The sequence below is a fragment of the Dama dama genome, chromosome 9, assembly GCF_033118175.1.
Source record: "Dama dama isolate Ldn47 chromosome 9, ASM3311817v1, whole genome shotgun sequence".
In the NCBI taxonomy this organism is placed as follows: Eukaryota; Metazoa; Chordata; class Mammalia; order Artiodactyla; family Cervidae; genus Dama; species Dama dama.
Window position 1 is genome coordinate 87655949 of NC_083689.1, and position 20054 is coordinate 87676002.

The following is a 20054-nucleotide window of genomic DNA, read 5'->3' on the forward strand; positions in this document are numbered from 1 at the left end:
TATTTGTGAATTGTCTGTTTTTACTATTTCTCTATTAGGTTTTTAGCCCTTTTTTGCTCAGTTTTAAGATTTTTTTAAAATGTACTGGGAATATTAACCTTTGGCCTGTGGTATGTGTTGCAAATATTTTCTCCCAAGTTATCAGCTCTCTTTTGATTTTATGTGTTGTGGTTTTTGTTTTTTTTTTTTTTTTTGTCATGAAGTAATTTTAATTTTCATTTGGTCAAATGTATTAATCTTTTATTGCTTCTGACTTTTATGCAGTTATAAAGTCCTTACACTAAGGTTAAAGAGGAATTCACTTCTTTTTACTTCTAATACCTGTATGGTTTCTTTTTTTTTAACATTCAAATCTCTAATTCATTTGGAATTTAGTCTTATGAAAGATGAGATATGGGTCTGATTGTTTTCACTCAAATGGCTACCCAGTGGTCACAATATTGATTATCAATATACCCATTTTTGTTCCTGTGATTTGAGATGCCTTCTTTATCATATGTTAAATTTGCATATCTATTTGGGGACATTTTTGGGCTTTCTATTCTTTTCCACTGATAGGTCTCTCTATTCACATCACAGAACATACTGTTTTAATTATAGTCTTTATAGTATGTGTTAATGTTGATAAGGCTAGTCCTTCTCTCAGTTTTTATCTACTTTTAGTTTCTCTTAGATGGTCTTGTGTGTTCTTCTTAATGGACTTCAGTGTGGACTTTTCTAACTCTGTAATAAAGCCTGTTGGTATTTTTATTGAGATTTTGTGTAATTTATAAGCCAATTTAGGGATAACTGTCTGCTTTAGGATATTGAGTCATCATATCCAAGGACAGGGGTGTCTTTCCATTTGTTCAAGTCTACTCTAGTGTCTTTTCAAAGAATTTCAAGGTTTTACTAATGTATGTTTTTCTATGTTTCTTGCTTATCCGTAGGTATTTAATCTTTTTCATTACTATTATAAATAGGGTTTGGGGTTTTCCCTCTCATAATGTCCTCTATAACTTGGTATTGGTTCAAACATTTTTATCCCTGCTTTCCAAGTATTATTTCACTTAATTCTCACAACAAATATATGAGGTTCTTTTCAGTAACATAGCCTCTGATAGATGGCAACGCAAGGGTTCTAAGGTGGACCATCTGATTTCAGTGTGCTACACTGCCTAGTTCCCACTAATAATTCCCTTGAGTTGATTTATCTAAAATCATGGACACAAGTCTAACATATTTTAATAATTCAGAGACACTCCAAAAAGCAAAAAGTCGAACTGGCAATTTTTAACCTGGGAATTCTGACCATGTCTAACAGCTTACCTCCAAAGGACAGGGGATAAAATAAGAGGGAGTAGCATGAGGTATCTTTTCTCCACAAGGGTCTCTTGGGGCCTGAATTCCTCTAAGATTCTATCTCCAACCCTGAAATAAAGGAAACTGGAAAAGGCCACAACTCTCTGGGCATGGAAAACACAACACAAATTTTGGCTGAATAAATTCTCCCAGGTATTCCCAACGTCAGCGGAATAAATGCTAGGAAAGAAGTGGGAGCCCCTCATAACAAAATGAGGCATGAGAGGCTCAGAGCAGCTCTTAGAATAAGAGGCATCACTGGAAGGATATAATGTCTCAAGGCCCCAGAGATGGTGAGCAGTAGCCCTAACCTTGAGAGGTACAGCAAAGGCTCAGGAATTAAGGCAGCTGCTACAAAAATGATGGACATAACCATGACAGTCAAGAAATGACAGTCATTTTTGTAACGGAGGAAAAGCCCAAGAGAAGCAGAGCACACTCACCTCCTCCCACCTCTAGTGAAGACCTGGAGGGACTCAGTAGTGACTGCAGGCATGACCGCTCCTATCTGAGGCAGCAAAGAGAATGTTCTACCGAGCAAACTTACAGGATGCACACTAGCAGGGGCTCTTGTAGACAACACTCTTTTGTCACTTTGGAGAATTCCATGGACAGAGGAGCCTGGCGGGTCCTCTGGGGTCACAGAGTTGGACACGACTGAAGCAACTTAGCAAGCACACACCTTTGTACTTCCTCAGGCTACTAACCTAGAAAAATCTGTTAAAGAGATTTTCAGTGGAATAGATTTCTCTAAAAATGAGTTTTCTCAGCATAAGAATGATTAACGTGTGAAGGCCTATTATTTCCAGGTAATCAATATCAAAATGCACTCTCTGGAGTCATTTATTTTTCCTCTTAATGCATCATAGTTCAGTCCCCTAATGCTGTAAGGTTAATATACTTAGGATAATATTTATGCTGCTCATCCCAAGGTTCCACATTAAGCATGAAGGCTGCTTATAATGCTTGCATCTATTTTTTGACTTCAAAAGAAACCATTTCTCTTGATAGAAGTTGATTTTCAAAAGACAATTTCCTACTGAGAGACATCGTCAGTGGAATTTCTGGTGATGAATTAAGGGCCTTTTGATATGACAGATTCCCTGCTTAGAAGACCATGAGAAATAGCCACAATTATGGTGCTCCAGACTGTCACCCTTCCAGTCACCCAAATGCCACTACAATGTTCAGATGGAAAAGAAAATTGTAATAATATTCATTATAAATAGCAACATAAAGTGAATTCACTTTGTCTAGGAAAGGAAGTGACCATTGGTGACATCTGTCCTATTTACTCAATAGCCAGCATTCGTCACTTAGGGGTTTGGTTTCCACGATTAAAAAGAGTTGTTAATAACAGGACAGAGAAGAAACAAAAGTTATTTGGAAGAGGAGATAAGAAGTCAGAGTTCCTCATATGGCACTTTATTGTAGAGAAGGGAACTTTTACTTATATTTACTCAATTGGTGAGAGGTAAGAGAGTTAACAGGGAACAAATTGTATATTTTCATTTCCTGTTTGTTTTTCGGTAGTTTGAGGCTTCTGGGACTTCAGATTTTCATAGCAGTAACTCAGCTCAATATTATAGCATGTATCACCTTGGAAAAGCAATTGCAAAATGCTTGTTTGTATTCTCTTTGTGCTCTGAGTGGGCTGGAATCATTCTCTTCAAACATCATTTACAACTCAGTGTAATGAGCACACGTAGTCAGCAAGGCTTTTAAAAGTTAATGAGAAATAGAAAACTTTGAGGGGGTTATTTCTCACTGTGTGCAGTGTCAACAACTAGGTCTATCATTTAAAAAGAGCACTTCTGGCCTTGCCATAGATTGCATCTTCAGGACAATGGACCGGGAGCATAGACATCTATCTTGCCTTGAACATAATTAAGAAAGGGAAAGCAAAAGGGGGAAGAAAAGAAAGAGAGAGAGAAGAAGCAAGGAAGGAGGAAGACAAAGAATAGCACAGTTTTATTTGAGCATCTGCGGGACAGGGAAAATGGTCTTATCCCAGGTGTAAAAGTACTGAGCAAACAACCTCAGCATTCCCAGGAAAGTTGGAGAAATCAAAAGGAAAAAATCACAGAGGAGAAAAGTGAAAGGTCTCTTTTCCCTGGATCATGATTATTTTTTTTAACTTCAGAAGAGGAGAGGGAGATGGGAGGCCTTTCTGAGATAATTAAATGAGAGATCAGAATTAAACTCACTATAGCAGAGCATGTTCAAGGAGAGGTAGTGGCCCTCCATCTACTAATTCATTAAAGGCCGAGAAGTAGTACCAACTCTTGAAAAGAACAATGAATTCAAACCCTAAAACTCCTCTTGGCTCCACTGTCTGTGGTTTACATGGCCTTAACAATTTAATGAAGTTCTCTGAATATCTCAAAATCTCTAGCTTTGGGCTAGAGGTCATTTCTACTTCCCCACATTTAAATTTTAAATTTATTTCCATTAGAGATACTGAAATTTAGAGTTCTGTTTTAAATAATGGGAAAAGAGCAGAGAGAAATTTGTGACTGTTAAGCACTTTTTTTTATTATTGTGCTTAGAAAACTCCTTAAGTTTTATAGTAACCTCATCACCTTTGTATTTTCCATTTTCTTTGTCCTGAAATGTATTCATTCTAATAGAGTAACAATATCATTCTCTCTTATTCAATTTCTATCCATTATTTCAGAGATTTACATTATTTGGGGAAGCACAGGGATATGGAGAATTAGACTAAATACTGTACCAAGGCAACTAACAGCATTCTATGAGTGTCATAATCAACAAATTCATCACTTTTCTCTTTCAGCACATTTGTAAAACATTATTTACTACTCTATAAAGTATCTGTGCTTCTAGTATAATTTCAATATTTATTCACTAATATAGTCATAAAATCCCATGATTTATATACTCGAATAGTTTTTCCATTCCAGCTCTCAGCTATCAGAAAGTATAGGATATTTTGTAGCTACCTTTTGAGTTTAATTCTGGAGCCTCAGTCAGTCAGTCAGTTCAGTCGCTCAATCATGTCTGAATCTTTGCGACCCCATGAATCACAGCATGCCAGGCCTCCCCGTCCATCACCAACTCCCGGAGTTCACTCAAACTCATGTCCATCGAGTCGGTGATGCCATCCAGCCGTCTCATCCTCTGTCATCCCCTTCTCCTCCTGCCTCCAATCCCTCCCATCATCAGGGTCTTTTCCAATGAGTCAGCTCTTCGCATGAGGCAGCCAAAGTATTGGAGTTTCAGCTTCAGCATCAGTCCTTCCAATGAACACCCAGGACTGATCTCCTTTAGGAAGGACTGGTTGGATCGCCTTGCAGTCCAAGGGATTCTCAAGAGTCTTCTCCAACACCAGAGTTCAAAACCATCAATTCTTCGGCGCTCAGCTTTCTTCACTGTCCAACTCTCACATCCATACATGACTACTGGAAAAAACCATAGCCTTGACTAGATGGACCTTTGTTGGCAAAGTAATGTCTCTGCTTTTAAATATGCTCTCTAGGTTGGTCATAACTTTCCTTCCAAGGAGTAAGCATCTTTTAATTTCATGGCTGCAATCACCATCTGCATTGACTTTGGAGCCCAGAAAAATAAACTCTGACCCTGTTTCCACTGTTTCCCCATCTATTTCCCACGAAATGATGGGACCGGATGCCATGATCTTAGTTTTCTGGATGTTGAGTTTTAAACCAACTTTTTCACTCTCCTCTTTCACTTTCATCAAGAGGCTTTTTAGTTCCTCTTCACTTTCTGCCATAAGGGTGGTATCATCTGCATATCTGAGGTAATTGATGTTTCCCCCGGCAATCTTGATTCCAGCTTGTGCTTCTTCCAGCCCAGCGTTTCTCATGATGTACTCTGCATATAAGTTAAATAAGCAGGGTGACAGCTAGGCACATATAAAACAAGATCCAGTGTAATAAAGTAGAACTTGAATATAAATGGGAAAAAAAAAAAAAAAACACGCTAAAAGCTAACTGCATGTTTTGGAGAGTTTTTCCAAAAACAAAACGAAGTGTGCACATCCAGGGTGTCCTACCCTGAACCCTCAAACGAATCTCTTGATTATCCTAAGACTACGGAGATCCCAAGTAGCTTCTTGGGTTGAGAAACTCTTCTGCAGTTTCTTCCCTACATGGTGACCAACAATGTTCTTTAAACTTTACTTTCTGCTTGAATCTAAGCTTCAAGCCCCACAAAATGCCAGTAATACCTTCAAGTAAAAGTTAAACATTGAATGGCTGAAATTGTCAAAGCTTTTCATTCCATGCAGAGTAGTAGAGCTGAGGAGACCTGTCTCACAGATTACCAATTTTTTGCATTTATTACAAACCTGCATGGAAAAAGGGAATTTTATTTACTAAGTTCACTAAAATTCCAATGACTTTAACTTGGCATAGTCTAAATTTTCTTTAAACCTACATCCAACAATATTAAAGATATTACTTTATAAACAATACATGAGAAAGAAACTTAGTTTAGATCTGATCTCCAAAATCAAATAACTTGTTTTCTAATACCTAGTAGAATCTCTCTCCATTATTACCATTCCTCCATTCCCATCCTGTCTCAATGTCCTGATACTTATCTTTCCAACAGAGCTACGTGTTATCCTGGCTATGCTAGTTAACCGCTTCTGACAGTGACCAAAGAGCAAATTCTCTGAGCCTCGTTCCCTCTTCTTGAAGGGGTGATTATAATTTTACTTGAGAGGAACTTAGTACACTTTATAATAACTAGCAAGATACCTTCTTTTACTACTCTATTTTGATATTATCTTCATTAGACTCAAATGCTACTTACTTTAGTATTAGGCATTCCCTCTATTCTTCTTACATTGCATCCAAAGCATCACTTCTTTGTATCAATTTTCACAGTGTGTTTTAATTGCTTGTTTACATGTTTGTGTTCTCAGTGGTCTGCAAGACCAAGAAGAGCGAATATTGGGTCTTATGTCTCTATTTGCCACGTAATATAGGCTCAATAGCCTGACACATAATATAGCGCCAGTCTGACACATAATATAGGCTCAGTAAATGATTGACAAATGACTAAATAAATGGGAAAAGATAATGCATAAATGAAGTATAATTTAAGTAATTGTGTGAACAGGACATGAAAAATGTTGTAAGCTAGTTTTATATGAAAGGGCTGATTTTCAAATGGAGCATGTGTGCTCAGTCACTTCAGTCATGTGCAACTCTTTCTGACACTATGGACTGTAGCCCTCCAGGCTCCTCTGTCCATGGGATTCTCCAGGCAAGAATACTGGAGTGGGTTGCCGAGCTGTCATCCTCCAGGGGATCTTTCTGACCCAGGGATCAAACCTATATCTCCTGCATTGGAGGCGCATTCTTTTCCACTGAGCCACTACGGAAATCCTTCAAATGGAGGGATCATGGAATTTATTGTGGAGATAGGAGGTGGGACATGGTCTGAAATTTCCTGGATGGGCTTTCTTTTTTTGTTTGTTTGTTTGTTTGTTTTTTTAATTTATTTTTTTATTATTATTATTTTTTTTTTTTCCAAGTGGGTTTTGTCATACATTGATATGAATCAGCCATGGATTTACATGTATTCCCAATCCCGATCCCCCCTCCCACCTCCCTCTCCACCCGATTCCTCTGGGTCTTCCCAGTGCACCAGGCCGGAGCACTTGTCTCGTGCATCCCACCTGGGCTGGTGATCTGTTTCACCATAGATAGTATACATGCTGTTCTTTTGAAATATCCCACCCTCACATTCTCCCACAAAGTTCAAAAGTCTGTTCTGTACTTCTGTGTCTCTTTTTCTGTTCTGCATATAGGGTTATCGTTATCACCTTTCTAAATTCCATATACATGTGTCAGTATGCTGTAATGTTCTTTATCTTTCTGGCTTACTTCACTCTGTATAAGGGGCTCCAGCTTCATCCATCTCATTAGGACTGGTTCAAATGAATTCTTTTTAATGGCTGAGTAATATTCCATTGTGTATATGTACCACAGCTTCCTTATCCATTCGTCTGCTGATGGGCATCTAGGTTGCTTCCATGTCCTGGCTATTATAAACAGTGCTGCGATGAACATTGGGGTGCACGTGTCTCTTTCAGATCTGGTTTCCTCAGTGTGTATGCCCAGAAGTGGGATTGCTGGGTCATATGGCAGTTCTATTTCCAGTTTTTTAAGAAATCTCCACAATGTTTTCCATAGCGGCTGTACTAGTTTGCATTCCCACCAACAGTGTAAGAGGGTTCCCTTTTCTCCACACCCTCTCCAGCATTTATTGCTTGTAGACTTTTGGATAGCAGCCATCCTGACTGGCGTGTAATGGTACCTCATTGTGGTTTTGATTTGCATTTCTCTAATAATGAGTGATGTTGAGCATCTTTTCATGTGTTTGTTAGCCATCTGTATGTCTTCTTTGGAGAAATGTCTGTTTAGTTCTTTGGCCCATTTTTTGATTGGGTCATTTATTTTTCTGGAATTGAGCTGCAGGAGTTGCTTGTATATTTTTGAGATTAGTCCTTTGTCTGTTTCTTCATTTGTTATTATTTTCTCCCAATCTGAGGGCTGTCTTTTCACCTTACTTATAGTTTCCTTTGTAGTGCAAAAGCTTTTAAGTTTCATTAGGTCCCATTTGTTTAGTTTTGCTTTTATTTCCAATATTCTGGGAGGTGGGTCATAGAGGATCTTGCTTTGATTTATGTCGGAGAGTGTTTTGCCTATGTTCTCCTCTAGGAGTTTTATAGTTTCTGGTCTTACATTTAGATCTTTAATCCATTTTGAGTTTATTTTTGTATATGGTGTTAGAAAGACAAGGGTGCCCACTCTCACCACTACTATTCAACGTAGTGTTGGAAGTTCTGGCCACAGCAATCAGAGCAGAAAAAGAAGTAAAAGGAATCCAGATAGGAAAAGAAGAAGTAAAACTCTCACTGTTTGCAGATGACATGATCCTCTACATAGAAAACCCTAAAGACTCTACCAGAAAATTACTAGAGCTAATCAATGAATATAGTAAAGTTGCAGGATATAAAATTAACACACAGAAATCCCTTGCATTCCTATATACTAACAATGAAAAAACAGACAGAGAAATTACGGAAACAATACCATTCACCACTGCAACAAAAAGAATAAAATACTTAGGAGTATATCTACCTAAAGAAACAAAGGACCTATACATAGAAAACTATAAAACACTGATGAAAGAAATCAAAGAGGACACAAACAGATGGAGAAACATACCGTGTTCATGGATTGGAAGAATTAATATTGTCAAAATGGCTATTCTACCCAAAGCAGTCTATAGATTCAATGCAATCCCTATCAAGCTACCAACGGTATTTTTCATAGAACTAGACCAAAGAATTTCACAATTTGTATGGAAATACAAAAAACCTCGAATAGCCAAAGTAATCTTGAGAAAGAAGAATGGAGCTGGAGGAATCAACCTGCCTGACTTCAGACTCTACTACAAAGCCACAGTCATCAAGACAGTATGGTACTGGCACAAAGACAGAAATATAGATCAATGGAACAGAATAGAAAGCCCAGAGATAAATCCACGAACCTATGGACACCTTATCTTTGACAAAGGAGGCAAGGATATACAATGGAAAAAAGACAACCTCTTTAACAAGTGGTGCTGGGAAAACTGGTCAACCACTTGTAAAAGAATGAAACTAGAACACTTTCTAACACCATACACAAAAATAAACTGGATGGGCTTTCATAAATTATTTTTAAAAAGGATCAGAGAAACATGAAAGTCAGAGGAAAAGGTATATGTAAAGTCCAAACTAAGTAAGGTATATAAACCTAATCAGGGTCTAAAGAACAACCCATAATGACCAGACCTTAGATATTATATGGGGAAAAGGTGAGAGATGACGGAGAGGTAAGTTAGAAACAAACTCTCATGGGCTTTAGATTTTAAACAAGGAACTTGTACTTTATTTGATAACAAATGGGAGATCACTAAAAGATTTTAGTAGAGGGGCTGTAATATTGGGATTATTCTGGTCACAATGTGTCAAATGGATTGGAGTGGACAGAATGTTGGATTGGTAATACAAATTATGAGGAGGTAAATATTTGTATTATAGAGGTTGAAACCAAAAGAAAATGTGGATCCAACATACACAATGAAAGTAAGAATGAAATTCTCCATGAAAAGCATACCTTAAAAAATCTCTCATCAGATTTGTCAAAAAAGTTAACAGTGACTGCTTCCTTCTAAGTTCTTAGCCAAAAACACTGGCTAAGTGTTTAGACATCTCTAAAATAGAGATGTAAAGTTTTAAGTTACTCTAAGATCTTGGACATCTACTTCTTCCCTTTATTCTTTTCACCATCATTTTATTCCAGGCTTTTTCATCTCTTCTTTACAATCACACCTTGCCTTGCTGTCTAGATTCCTGAGCTCAAAACTGTGACTGCCCTGCCGTGTTCAACTAGCAAACAGATCTTCTAGTGAGTCACCTGCTGAGTGTTTCTGTTTATTCCTACTAAAGCCTTAAAGATCAGGTGTGAGCAGTTTATTTTCCTAAAACATTTACCAAATTACTCTTGAGACCACCTTTTTAGTTGCCCATATTCCTGGAATTCTGCCTTAAACTAGAATTAACCTAGAGAAAAATGAAATAGTATTGACACCCTTCATTTATGTTACATGTTTTCCTAAGGGCCTCACAGAACTTCCCCAGCTACATACTGCTTAGAAGAGAGAAAAGAAATATTATCTTAACTTTGCATTTGAGAAAACAGGAAGAAAGGGGGAAAAAATGTCCCAAGGAGTCATGGCAAATTTGCTAATAGAATGAGAAAAAAGAACCCAGTTTATTGACTCCTGGATTAGGGCCTCCAGCTTCATAAAAACAGACAAGGAAGATCATTATTGGGTGGTCTAAGAGGATGAAGAAGTCTCATTGCTCTGACTGGAAAGTGATGTCCTTTTAAGAGAAGGATCATGATCATAAACATAAGGCACACATGAAAAATGAGCCTCTCATTTGGCAGTTCTCTTATCACTTCAGTTCAGTCACTCAGTCATGTCTGACTCTTTGCAACCTCATAGACTGCAGCAGGCCAGGCTTCCCTGTCCATCACCAATTCCTGGAGCTTGCTCAGACTCCTGTCCATCGAGTCAGTCATGCCATCCAACCATCTCATCCTCTGTCATCCCCATCTCCTCCTGCCTTCAATCTTTCCAAGCATCAGGGTTTTTTCCAATGAGTCAGTTCTTCACATCAGGTGGCCAAAGCATTGGAGTTTCAGCTTCAGCATCAGTCATTCCAATGAATATTCAGGACTGATTTCTTTTAGGATAGACTGGTTGGATCTCCTTGCAGTCCAAGGGACTCTCAAGATCTTCTCCAATACCACAGTTCAAAAGATAGCTGCCATCTTTCCTCAAAGATCAGATTCCTATATCAAATTTTTTCATCAATTTATAGAAAGTAACAAACTTTACACAATTGTGCCAATTCTTATGGATAATAATATTCTTTGCAGTGATGTGCATTTATAAGATGGTGCACACCTCAAGCTAACTGCACATTTGATACATTAAGATTTGTATGTTTTCACTTTTGATAGGGGAAATAGTGAATTTCAAAAATAATTAAACATGGACAATTTAGTTCAGTTCACTTCAGTCGCTCAGTTGTGTCTGACTGTTTGCGACCCCATGAATTGCAGCACGCCAGGCCTCCTTGTCCATCACCAACTCCTGGAGTCCACCCAAACCCATGTCCATCGAGTCGGTGATGCCATCCAACCATCTCATCCTCTGTCATCCCCTTCTCCTCTTGCCCTCAATCTTTCCCAGTATCAGGGTTTTTTCCAATGAGTCAGCACTTCGTATGAGGTGGCCAAAGTATTGGAGCTTCAGCTTCAACATCAGTCCTTCCAGTGAATACCCAGAACTGATCTCCTTTAGGATGGACTGGTTGGATCTCCTGGCAGTCCAAGGGATTCTCAAAAGTCTTCTCCAACACCACAGTTCAAAAGCATCAATTCTTTGGTGCTCAGATTTCTTTATAGTCCAACTCTCACATCCATACATGATCACTGGAAAAACCATAGCTTTGACTAGACAGACGCTTTGTTGGCAAAGTAATGTCTCTGCTTTTTAATATGCTGTCTAAGTTGGTCATAACTTCCCTTCCAAGGAGTAAGCCGTCTTTTAATTTCATGGCTGCAATCACCATCTGCAGTAACTTTGGAGCCCAGAAAAATAAAGTCAGCCACTGTTTCCCCATCTATTTGCCAAGAAGTGATAGGATCAGATGCCATGATCTTAGTTTTCTGAATGTTGAGTTTTAAGCCAACTTTTTCACTCTCCTCTTTCACTTTCATCAAGAGGCCGTTTAGTTCCTCTTCACTTTCTGCCATAAGGGTGGTGTCATCTGCATATCTGAGGTTATTGATATTTCTCCCGCCAATCTTGATTCCAACTTGTGCTTCCTCCAGCCCAGCGTTTCTCATGATGTACTCTGTATATAAGTAAAATAAGCAGGGTGACCATATACAGCCTTGACGTACTCTTTTTCCTATTTGGAACCTTGAACATCCAAAATTGTGTACTTTCCCTCAATTTTCTGTTCAAGTCTAACAAAACAAGATATGTATTTACATAATCTCAGTGGTTACAAGGAGATTGTAATCATTCTAGCTCATACTTTTCATTATGCCTATGAGATATTTAATGCCCAATATGCAGAAAAATACCAGTTTGTATACTGTGCTTTTGCACTCTGCCTGTGCCACAGCTCACTATAACATATTGCCTTCCAAGTTGGGGAATCTTAAGCTTGAGACTTACATAAGCTGACAAAAGATTTATTGAGAATCAATGGACTGACCAATTGGAATGTTAAATATACAGTTCATTATATAGTTAACTTGAACAAGTTATATCTGTAAGCTATAAATAAAAAATAGTAGAGTTCTGGTTTTAACTTATTCTTCACTAAGAGCTAACAAAACTTTTGTTGAATGTGACTGAGAATTGACTCTGTTCTGGCTCAGTTATCACTCCTTTCCTTATACAGCTTCTATTCATCTTCTGTGAATTCTTTTCTCTTTTAATCCTACACTAGTTGGTGAGAAATGACTCTTCTAATGTGAAGGCTTTATAATTGTCATTATTATTCTCTATCAGTCTACCAGAACTCAAAGTTCCCACTTTAACTGTACTTAACACAGTCCCAGCTATCTGCTCTTGGTCTTATATGATGATTTTCTTCCTTCCAGATATTGTGGTAATTCTGCCAAGCTATGTGTGATTGTCAGCAATTTGTTTTGGTCTATAGAAATTACTCTGTTAGACTAACTCCAGACTTTGGCTTTGTCTTATTTACACTGAAAGAGTGAGACAAGTTTTATGTGGCTCTAGCTTTTGTCAAGAAGAGTGAATTCTCCCACCCAGCAAAAGGCCACTTCCCACCCCTCCCATGTAATACTATCAGACAGAACCTCTGGCTATAGAAGCATAAACCCATAAATACACAGGATACATCTGTATATCCTTAGCTTCGGTTTTGGTCAACCTCAAATACCTCTTATTTTATTAGAAAAGTGTCTTTCCTTTCTGGGTGCCTCGTGTCCTCCACCGGTGTTCAGAAGTTATTTTGTTTGGAAAGGAGTACATCAAGGCTGTATATTGTCACTCTGCTTATTTTACTTATATGCAGAGTACATCATGAGAAATGCCAGGCTGGATGAAGCACAAGCTGGAATCAAGATTGCTGGGAGAAATATCAATAACCTCAGATATGCAGATGACACCACCCTTATGGCAGAAAGTGAAGAGGAACTGAAGGGTTTCTTGATGAAAGTAAAAGAGAGTGAAAAGTTGGCTTAAAACTCAGCATTCACAAAACTAAGATCATGGCATCCAGTCCCATCACTTCATGGCAAATACATAGGGAAACAATGGACACAATGACAGACTTCATTTTTGGGGCTCCAAAATCGCTGCAGATGGTGATTGCAGCCATGAAATTAAAAGACGCTTACTCCTTGGAAGGAAAGTTATGACCAACCTAGACAGCATATTAAAAAGCAGAGACATTACTTTGCCAACAAAGGTCAATCTAGTCAAAGCTATGGTTTTTCCAGTAGTCATGTATGGATGTGAGAGTTGGACTATAAAGAAAGCTGAGCGCCAAAGAATTGATGGTTTTGAACTCTGGTGTTGGAGAAGACTCTTGAAAGTCCCTTGGACTACAAGGAAATCCAACCAGTCCATCCTAAAGGAAATCAGTCCTGAATATTCATTGGAAGGACTGTTGCTGAAGCTGAAGCTCCAATACTTTGGCCACCTGATGCAAAGAACTGACTCATTTGAAAAGACCCTGATGCTGGGAAAGATTAAAGGTGGGAGGAGAAGGCAACAACAGAGGATGAGATGGTTGGATGGCATCACCCACTCAATGGACATGAATTTGAATAAACTCCGGAAGTTGGTGATGGATAGCATGGTGTGCTGCAGTCCATGGGGTTGCAAAGAGTCGGACACAACTGAGTGGCTGAACTGAGCTAATGTCAACTGAAAAAATAGCTCAGCCTAAAAGTTTACAGTTATGATTTATTCTGTGATCTTTCTAAGCATCATAGCCTGGGAATCAGTCTCTCACAAAACTCTGAAGAATTGTTCCAAAACTTGAGGAAGGAGTCAGGATATATAAGAGTTTTACTAAAAATAAAATAAAATTTAAAAACCTCATGTAATTGAACACTGAAAGATTACTGCTAATCACAAAAAAAGTAGGCATATCAAGGTAATAATTTTAGAGCCTATCTATGTATGGGAAGATGCATAGAGTCTGGGCTGAATGAAATTATTCCTTTGATATGCATCTTAACTATCTAGGGCCAATACCCCTTTTTTTCTCCATCCTGAATTCTCCTCAGGATGCACCTTTGGGTACTGCAGTGGTTGATGGATTGATGGCAGGGAACATTCTTTTGTCTGCAGATATAGATTAAAACCAGCCAATGAAACAGACACATCAGATGAGATCTGAGAGGGTTCCACATGTGTCGTCAGGAAGCAATGATCTCTCAGCACCTCAATGGATGACAATATTCACTATTGCCAACCAGGAAAACTCACCTGAGTTCCATGTCCAGAGTTTATTGGGTTTTTCTGTAGGCAAAACTGAATCACTGGCCACATGGTTGAACTCAATCTGCTGCTCTTTTTCCTTCCACAGAAGTAGAGTTAATGACACATGTTCAAAGCCCCAACAATCTAATTATACTCTTTGTCTTTCTGACATTGTCAGCCCCTCATCTTACTAAGTCATCCATCACTAGCATTAACTATATTAGTGTAAACTACGAAGGGGCCCACCATGAGTCACCTCATTAGTGTAAGCTATCAGGCACTGTTTTAGGAGGCTGCTATGGATAAAAAGACATCCCAGTGACTCAGGAAATTTTAAGAATTTAGAGCCTACCTTCTAAGAACCAGGGCCAAAGGCCAGCCAAATTCTTTATTACCCATGACAATGATTATTTTAACATAGATAATATTTCCATAGTTTAAATCATAGTTCAAATCCTTTGGGAGGGGAAAGAACTCCAGCACAATAGTTGAATGGGTCTCTTGGATCCCTTATAAAAGCTTATACTAACTATCAAGCCACATAGCCAACATCTTCCAATAATGTGGTATAACTACTTGGTTATCTCTGCAAATTATACATATAATTAAACAAAAATAATGTCTTTTTCACTTTCTTTAAAATAAAGATACAAATGGGAAATGCTACTTTGTTTTAAAATTTAGATGGCTGAGGAATAGACATGAATGAGTAACTTAATGAAGAACCACCTAGAAAAATCTAGAAGCCAGCAACAACACCTGAGATAATGGAAACCTGTAAATTGGAGATTTTCTGCCGGGTGATGAAAAGCATCTCTTACTGAAAGTCCTGTTATACTATGGAGAAGAAAAATGTGAGTCAGCATGAAAATAATAGCAAATATTTCAACCTTTCTTTTTATAATTTTATTTATTTATTTCTGGCTGTGCCAGGCCTTCATTGCTGCACAGGCTTTTCTCTAGTTGCTCTCTGCCGCTCATAGGTTTCTCACTGAGGTGACTTTTCTCGTTGCAGAGCACGAGCTCTGGGGCTCTCAGGCTTCGTAGATGCAGTGTGCAAGCTCAACGGTTGTGGTGCACGGGCTTAGCTGCTCCACAGCATGTGGGATCTTTCTGGATCAAACCCCTGCCTCCTGCACTGGCAGGTGGATTCTTTACCACTGAGCCGCCAGGGAAGCCCTATTTTAACCTTTTAATCTTCTTGTTTTTCTTACCTGGAAGCAACTCTATAAGTGACATTTTTTGTCTCCAAAAGTAAACACACCTTAAGCCTAAACGCTAAATGTTCAAATCTGAGGGTCCCTGTGAATTCAGAAAAGGTGTACTCACTTCATTATAAAGTCACCCTGTCACCTAGGGGTTCCTCAGACATGGAATTTGAGAAAATAAGCTAATGGCTTATTTGGGTAATATATTCTCTGATATATACAAAATAAGTACAAGACTATTTTGTCTTTATAATATCTGAAAGGTGTTTTATATCTTTAACTTATTTCTATGGGTTTATTGTTGTTCAGTCGCTCAGTTGTGTCCTTCTCTTTGTGACCCCATGGACTGCAACACACCAGGCTTCCCTGTCCTTCACCATCTCCTGGACCTTGCTCAAATTCATGTCCATTAAGTCGGCGATGCCATCCAACCATCTGGTTCTCTGTTATCCCCTTCTTTTCCTGCCTTCAATCTTTCTCAGCATCAGGGTCTTTTGTAATGAGTCAGCTCTTCGCATCAGGTGGCCAAAGTATTGGAGCTTCAGCTTTAGCCTCAGTCCTTCCAATGAATATTCAGAGTTAATTTCCCTTAGGACTGACTGGCTTGATCTCCTCGCAGACCAAGGGACTCTCATGAGTCTTCTCCAACACCACAGTTCAATAGCATCAATCCTTCAGTGCTCAGCTTTCTTTATGGTCCAACTCTCACATCCATACATGACCACAGAGAAAACTATAGCTTTGTCTAGACGGACCTTTGTCAGCAAAGTAATGTTTTTGCTTTTTAATATGCTGTCTGAGTTTATCATAGCCTTTCTCCCAAGGAACAAGCATCTTTTAATTTCATGTCTGCAGTCACCATCTGCAATGATTTTGGAGCCCAAGAAAATAAAGTCTGTCATGTTTCCATTGTTTCCCCATCTATTTGCCATGCAGTGATGGGACCAGATGCCGTGATCTTCGTTTCTTTTACTGTTGAGTTTTAAGCCAGATTTTCACTCTCCTCTATGGGTTTGTGTACTATTATAAATGACTCACAAATTGTTTTTATTGGAGCACATGGTTTCTTCTCACAGACACATGCAGAGTATGGAAAGAGTAAATAAAGAGAATGCTGTAACTCACAGTGAAATATTTGGTGAATTTACTTGGTTTTCCTAAATTCTAACAGAGTGGTTGTATAAACAAGTTTGGATTATATAGTTGCAAAATTTCCCATTTGCTTTAACAAAATACTCAGTTAGTCTGTAACAAATAAAACTTGGAATTCTCCTTCCTCACTCCTCTGCTTTCTGTTGGCTTTTCTTTGCTGCTTTCATCAGAAGGAACAATGACATCTAAGTGCCTGACACATAGTGGATTCTTCATAAGTGATTAAAATAAAAGTGGTCCTTACCTAAATGTCACAGTCTAGGCTCAGATAATAAAAATTAAAATTCATATTTTTCTACAAATGAATCAAGAATCTTGTCTCACTCTTGATAGTTCTTTCCAAACCCACAAGAAAAGCTTACTTCCTTTGAGTTTCATGTGGAAGAAGAAATATTACATTTCATCTTTAGTATCAATTAAAAGGCTTTATTTCTTTTCCTTTTGCATTTAGTGAAGGTCTTTAGTGTCTAATGCTTGGCATTTTAAAGTAGCTTGGAGAACATTTGGGCTTCCTGGGAGAATCAGGACACATCTTATTATGGTGAATAAGTAATCAACCTGAAAAGTACAGTAGCAGGATGTACCCCTATTGTTGTTTAGTCTCTAAGTCATGTCTGACTCTGTAACCCCACGGACTGTAGCCTGACAGGCTCCTGTCTTTTGAGGATTTTTAGGCAGGAATACAAGAATGGGTTGCCATTCCCTTCTTCAAGGGATCTTTCCAACCCAGGGGTTGAACCTGCCTCTCCTGCTTGGAAGGTGGATTCTTTACCATGGAGCTATTAGGGAGGCCCTATAACTTGCTATAATATTCATGGGAATCGGTTTATCTGCAGGGTGATTTCCTAAAGCTTTGATGTATTTATATAAGTCTGTCTGAAAATTAGAAGAAATTCTTTTCGTGTAACTAAACAACTGAGAAAAATGTTAAAAGCTGACAGAACACACACAGGGCTCACAAATTCTATTTTCCAGTATGTTTATGCTCTTATATTTAACAGAATCCTAGAAAAACTGTCCAGCTGTGGGGAATGTGATAAATAGAGCATGGTATAGGTTAGGAACCCTTGAGTTCAGAGTTCCATGGTGTCTGCTGCAAACACTCAAAGCTTATTAGAACCTAGCCAATTCTGACTTGAGGTAGATGTAGGGGAGGAGATGATTGTTATAGGATTCAGAAATTTTCTCTGGGGCAAGTCGTTATTCACTCTGGATGCAGATTAACCAATGCATGTTATTCAGGAATTTTAAAAGTAATATTATTTATGGGAAAACTGTATTTTTGGATGGAAAATTAAAGGAATCCCTTTTGCCCAGAGCATGTTTACTACTACATACATATACAATATTCATAGGTGAACCCACAAAAGTACCAGAAATTCTCACTGATTTCACAGGATAAAGCTCTCCTATGGATTTCAGATGTATAAGTATAAAAACACCAGTCTCATACTGAAGGATAACAGTCATTCAGTAATCTAACTTCAGGAAGAAAATATTAATATCTTCTCAGAGATATTAAAATTTTTTAAAACCCCACATATTATCCAGAAGTAATGTTGACTTTTTTTTAGCTCTAATCAAAATATTCAGTAGGTTATGGTAGTTAGGGCAGATTATACACTTCAAAATCTTTTAGAAATGTGAAACATGATTATTTTACAGGGATCAAATCAGGCAAATGGGAAGATGCTCTCCACCCCCACCATGTGATCTGAATGGAAGTATTTAGAGTATGCTTACATAAGGTCACTGCAAGTTAGATGATGGTGGTGCTGTCAAACCCTATACCGTACTGTGAACCATGGGCAGCAGTGAAGGTGTAAGAATTAGCCAAAATGAAGTTTGCTGTGTGGTTGCAGACATTCTTCCATAAGATCCATAAAAACAGACTTCTAACAATGAGTATTTGTTGTTGAATGAGTGCTCGGAGGCTCAGTGTAGTAAATATAGATTAGTTGTGGATTTTTAGAATGCACCTGCCTATTTGCAGAAGAGTGGTAAAATATTTTATCTTTTATTTCATTTATATAGTAAATATATACGTACATGTGTGAATATACACACATACTCCTCTCTATGTGTTAGACGCTATTCTAGACGTTTCCAAATATTAATGCACTTAAGGCAAGTATGAGAACTTAGATAATATGCCACAAATAATTACTATCAAAGTTTTGCAGAACAAAAGAATTTTAGTGCTCTGAATTGAATATTACTGAGTGCAGATTAGGTTATTGTGACCCTGATAATGACTAATATTTTTGAAGCCTAAATAGAAGTCAACTTAATATGCTTTTTGTCGAGTAAATACTTAATGTAGCAATTGGAATGCAGTCAAAAAACTCCTCATTATTTTAACAAAGATTTTCATAGAAATAATTTTGAACTAAGTATTAAAGACCGAAAGGCAAGAAAACATAGTGTGTTGTGAACATAAACTATAGAAGATGCAGCTAGCCCTCCTGATCCTCCCTTAATGCTCTGGGAACAAGGAGAAGGAGGAATTAATAAAACTTAAAAGTTTGACGGGTGACTCGGGACACCCCAAGCTGGGGCTCTGTGACAACCTGGAGGGATGGGGTGGGGAGGGAGGTGGGAGGGGGGCTAGGAGGGAGGGGCACTGTATACCTGTGGCCGATTCATACTGATGTATGGCAGAAACCATCGAAATATTGTAAAGTAATTATCCTCCAATTAAAATAAATACATTAACAAGAAAGTGGTTATCAGGATAAGGGGGGAAATGTCTGGGAGAAGAACGCTGCAGAACTCAGAACTTTGAGAGCTTCCGGCTATGTTGATGACTCTAAGGAGGGCAAACAGGGAGCTGGCTTTTTAAAGGTAGAAAACAGAAACTGGAATTGCTGCTGCCAGGGTGAAGTTTGACCCGAGTGACACTCAGGGAACCAGGAAGAAGAAAAGAGCAGGCCAGCAGAGGGAGCCTGGGCATCCCGCTCTCGCTTCCGCCCTCCCGGCTCCCTCTAGTGTCCCTCACGCGAACACAAGAGCGGTTTCCGGAGTCCCAGTCTTCCTGATCCAAAACTACAAACAGAAGGACTAAACAAGAACCGCGGGTTGAAACTGAGAGATACCACTGCTGGGTAGTTAGAATAGGAACCAGGAGTCCACAGTAGCGATGGTAAAAGACAAGGAAGGGAAAAGCCCGCGAAATAGAACAAAGGTCCCAGGACCGGAATGAGGACCTTAGGTAGAACAAACAGCACTCCTGGCTAGCCCAACTTACATAGGGCAGGC

General features: G+C 38.6%; 1 long non-coding RNA gene across 1 annotated transcript in view; it reads left to right on the plus strand.

The window, feature by feature from the left end:
* The window catches only part of LOC133061492 (uncharacterized), a 235031-nt gene that overhangs the window by 106458 nt on the left and 108519 nt on the right, over nt 1-20054 (plus strand). The window contains exon 3 of the long non-coding RNA XR_009693997.1: nt 15121-15290. This is a non-coding gene — a long non-coding RNA (uncharacterized LOC133061492). The remainder of the gene's footprint in view (nt 1-15120; nt 15291-20054) is intronic.